Source organism: Nuphar pumila, chromosome 3 (assembly GCF_984573655.1).
Source record: "Nuphar pumila chromosome 3, dmNupPumi1.hap1.1, whole genome shotgun sequence".
NCBI classification, from domain to species: domain Eukaryota; kingdom Viridiplantae; phylum Streptophyta; class Magnoliopsida; order Nymphaeales; family Nymphaeaceae; genus Nuphar; species Nuphar pumila.
In genome coordinates this window covers 121,749,363-121,754,807 of record NC_143251.1, presented here as the reverse complement: position 1 = coordinate 121,754,807, position 5,445 = coordinate 121,749,363, and positions in this window count along the sequence as shown.

Here is a 5,445-nt window from a genome sequence, read left to right as displayed (position 1 = left end):
ATCACATTACGATTGAAGGCACAATAATGCTTTCACTTTTTTTTGCACTTTCATGAAAATCTGAAAAAATATAAAGATAACATTAACAAAACATATTTTCACATTCAAGAGGATATAAACTTCAATTCAATAAATATATATTAGTTTATATATATTTAAAAATAGTTTATATATATAAATTCAATTTCGCAGTAACTAAAACATCTCATTATGGTAAAAATTATTACAGGTCAAACATAAAAAGAAGATATAAACAAACATGTGTCCTTAGAACATAATAAGACATAAAAAACTACGAATTGTTCATCCAATAAATAGACATTTGGTGGTCTTATCTATGAAAAAATGAGAGAGATCTAGGATGGGGGTTCTATCTAAGAGAATCTATAAATGCTTGCATCCGCTCTCTGAGATTCTTAGTTTCTTCTCTCTCTTGCTCCTGGTCTTCTCTCTCACTCTAGTTGTTGAAGGAGTCGCTCTCGTTCTTCTCTCTTTTTTTCTTTGAACTCAATATATCCTTTATTTTTCTCTTAATTGTTGGAGCTCCTACTGCATCGTCTCCAGCTAAAAAGATAGCTCTGAAATATGGGTTTTGCTTTTGATGGAATGTCAAATGCACTCATCCCTCTCTCATGTCTCGACCGTTTCTCGAAGACTTTGGCAAAGACGTCTCGCTGCGATATTGAGAGACGTCCTTGTGAAGAACATGTTTCATCACTTTTAATCTCCACATAGTGAAGCTTATATATATATATATATAGGTTAAGTTGGACCACACATTAGGTTTAGAATGCTTAGTTAGATCCAAACAGTTGTAGGTCACATCACCATGTCATAATAAGATTTGCACTACTACTGGTAAATTATGAATGTTAGGGTTTATTTGGATGCAAATCCAAAAATTAAATTTTTTGTACTGTATTTGTTTTTTTTTTAGATGGTGATAGATGGATGGCTTACTACTCTTGAAGATGAAGATCATCGAAAAATGATCTAAAATATCATGTACTTTAGCATACAAAATTGTAAATAGAACATGGTAAACATACTTTAAAAGTTAGTTTTTTGCTTTGGATATTAAATATACATAAATCAAGTGCATGTATTATAAGTTATGGTGGCTCATAGCTGCAAGTTTATAATAAAAGCACCTTAATCCAATGCATGATCCTTAGCAAACAAACCATGTTGAATGAATCTATGCAGTCAAATTGAGTTGTTATAACTTGCACACTATTTTTCACATTATTTTTATTTTTTTATAATTTTGTAAATCTAACCATATATAGATGATTTGCATTTTTTTTTAGTACAAAACATACATTCAATCGTGTTTTTGCAACATGTAAGTTGGTTTTCCAAGATCAATGGCCTACGTGTATCAAAACTTTATGATTCGAAAAAGCATATTTTCACATCAAAGAAAGATGAATCAAAATATGATCCCTAGAAAACAAACTATGATGAAGACATCTATGAGGTCAGATTGAATGGATACAACCTGTACCTATAATTTTTCAGCTAGATTCTACATACAGTGGATACAACTAGATTGTGCATAGAGTGGACATTTTTGGGATGGATCTAGTAGTGTTGTATGTGTGTTGAGCTTATGGTCAGGGTCATCCAAGTGCACGCCTAAATGCTTACTAATATGAACCCCTCTACTTCTTCAACTTTGTATTTTCATATAGAACTCGAGCATGACACTAATATCCCAAATCTGCTGTCATTTAATAAATTGCAATTTTGTTTTCTTCGGTCAATTTGAACCAGAAGATTGCAAAATCTTGTTTGATAGAATTTGTCAATGGATCTAGTACCCTTGTTTTGAATGCTTTGCTTGTATTTTGACTGCATATGCCATCTAACTAGCAAGCTCATCTATCATTACTTTAAAAAGGTTGCGCTTTCAATGTCTAGCTTATATAGTTTTCTTCCCAACTTATTTTAAGGTTATATGATTGAATATAAGGCATGGTAATCTTTTAAGAGATTTTGCACTGCAACTTCTCAATACCTTAACAACTTCCTTTTTTCTATTTTAGGTTGAACAAGGAAACCCACATGCCCTGCTGCAAGATGAGTGCTCCAAATTTTATTCTTTTGCTAAAGCTTCTATTGTGTGATTGGTTGTCATGTTTGTTAAGTTTTTCGCTTGTATGCTTTTACATAACAAATATTCTACTGCTTTATTGAGTTCGTCTAAAATATTTTCATTTAGCATTCATTTTTAGAAGGATACTTATCTTTCTGAAGATTTCTATTATTTAATGGTACTGAATTTTTTCGTGTGAATTCTTTTTTGGATAGACAAGCTGATGTGTAAAAAGTATTTGCTACAAAAGTTTGTATACAAACCCCTCTAAATTACCATGTCAGAGATCGTTTGATCTAATCAGATCTCATAGATGGATTCAAAATGTCCAAAATAGTAGGGGTCGGCTTTTTAATAATGTTTTTCAATGAAAAAACATAATTTTATGACCTAAGAAACTACTACACATTATAGGCAATTGATTTTTGAAACCATATGGAAACTTGCCTACATGTCATAATCATGTAATCTAAGAGTTGATTCTCATTTAGAAAAACATGTACATTATATATATAAGGTTAGTTTTATGAAAAACAACCAATAAATAAAGACATTTGTTCCTATAAAAGACTCAGGCAAATATGACCTATATATATATATATATGTCGAACCACCTGACCGGCTGCAATTTCCTTTTGAAAACATCTATGTCGAAAAAAACCTCTCTCTTTCCTCTCACATCGATCGAACGAAGACAAAGACCTTGTTCTCAACCGAGAAGCCAAAACCCATCTCCATTCTTCTCACACCTCCCTAAACCCCTCTCAACGCTATCGAAACCACTCACCCATTTTGAATTTTCTTAGAAGGTAGGCCTTCCTTCTTTTTGTTTCTTCAGTAAAGAAGAAAGAGAAGAAAAGGAAGAGAGAGAGAGAGAGAGCTTGCAACCGAAGGAGGAGAGGAGGTGCTTCCATCTGTCGGAGAAGAGGAGAGCTCAGGGTAGGCATCGAGAAAGAGTAGCAGAAGAAGATCGGAGAAGAGGGAGGCATCAGGGTCGGAGAGAGAGAGAGAGAGAGAGAGAGAGAGAGAGAGAGAGAGAGAGAGAGAGTTTAAAAGATCCCATCAGCCCTTAATTATGAACTCTATAACGACGACATTTATATCACCGTTATAGAGTAATCTATAATGGCGACATAAATGTCGCTATTATAGACTCTATAAGTATACTCTATAACAATAATACTAGGGTGTCATTGTTAATGATCTATATCAGGTATATCGTTAACGGCGATGTGCAAGGTCACTGTTCCAGAGTAAATCCTATAATGAAAATATTTATATATCACCGTTATTGATCTTTAATGGCGAGATTATCGGCCATTAGATATTGTCATCAAAGTATTTTAATGACAATATTTAACGGCCATATAATATCGTCATTAAAGACATATCTTTAACGGTGATATATTTATGTCGCCGCTAGTACCTAGCAAATAGCAGGAAACAAAAACTTTGTTATTGCAGCACTCACTAGCGGCGACTTTTGTTGTCAATGTTGCCGCTATTGACCCTAATCCTTATAATGAAGTGTGACTAATAATCAAGTAATGAGATTGTCTAGATTGGCAGTTGGGGATCATTTTAAAATTCCTCTTACGCCACCTGATGAGCACCATGGTTAGTCCCAATCCATCAATTTTTCAAGGTCAAATTGGAAATTTACAAAACGCAAGTGACAATTATTTCCATTTTTTCAAGGTTTTTTCCACTAAAATATATTTTGATTGAACCATTTTTTTCTTGATCTCCTAGAATTTGACCAATTATGTTTTTTTACATTATTTATCTCAAAAAAGACTGTATGCGTGTGCTTGACTTTTTGGTGCAATATGCTGAGTATTTTAAAGTTGTAGAGGGAAGGTTCATTAAGTCAGGCTTACTTGGTCTCACAAGCCATAAAATATTCTTTGCTTGTGAAAGGCTTGCATGTTACCTTCAATATTATATGAATGTAATGCTTTCTATTATGTATGCACTACTCAAGAGAGAGAGAGAGAGAGATATGGCCATATCCTAAAGTGTGAAACTTAGGTTTTTTAATTACCTGCATAATTAATACCTTGTTCACAATTAACCAAGGCATAATCTTGCATCACACACGATCAATACATATATAATACAGATGAATACAAAGAAGTACATGTACAGATAACTATAAATGATTAAAGGCTCACGGAGTCAATAGAGGCTTTATTGGTTGACCTTTTGAGGTATATTTGGCATCACATGATGTGGGATAATTATCATGAAAATAATATGTAATATCAGTACATAATGGCCCACAAGGGCTCCACGTACCTGGCTAGGTGGGTCGACTTAAGGCATTCAAGTTAAAGGATGTTACTATTTCGATGTTTGGGGTGCATGTCTTCTGCTTTAAAATCAAAGTGACAGACTCCCTGATTGGTGGAGGAGGAGCGGCCGTTAACAGATTGAGAATGGGCCATACGATAGGGCATCAATTTCTCCAGAGTCCCGGCACCTGAATGTGTGTTTCCCCTCGTTAAATATCAACAATATCAGTAGGCAGTGTTGTTGATGCAGAACTAAGGCTTATGCAGAGAATGTCTACATGATTATTATTAATAGTGTAGTGAGAAAGAAAATGCTCGAGGGTCCTATTTAAGATATGTGGCGCCTCCCACCGAACCTAACAGGAACCGAACTGCACATGACTTGAAATGAATACTTTTCTGGTCAAGGGATCATAGCAGACATATCCCTTATATTGGCTTCCACAGCCAAGAAACAGGGTAGCATGTACACCCAAATGTGTGAAGAAATGAATAATAGGGCACCCGATTAAATAATATTTCATATGGGGGTTTAAACTTACAGATTTTCTGATGGCATTCTGTTAATTAAATGAACTGCAGTGTGAGCACTTGTAAATTGGAAATCCAAGTTACTTCTCAACAGTCTGCTGAAAATTTTTAAAGCAATCTAATGCATCTGATTTTTGAGGCAATAAGAATATACAAGAGGACCGAGAGAACTCATCAACAACTAAAAAATAATATTGACTCCCTTCTCTAGAAAGAATAGGTCCTGGTCCCTACAGATCAGCATGGACAATTTTTAAGGGAGAGCAAGTTTCTGTCAAAGACCTATTGAACGGGAGTTTATGACATTTCCCTAACAAACAACTAGAACATTTAAGCATATTAGAGTCACCATTCACGTTAATAAAATTATGTATGTGCAGAAAATTTAAAACTTTTTGATGTGGAAGCGCCAACACGCCTGTCATTCCTTCATCGTCATATGCTTACTGAGAAACTTAGCTGGAACTTTATTCGAACTGATCGTGCCTTGATCCTTACTCTCCCTTCTTGAAGTGAACGAGT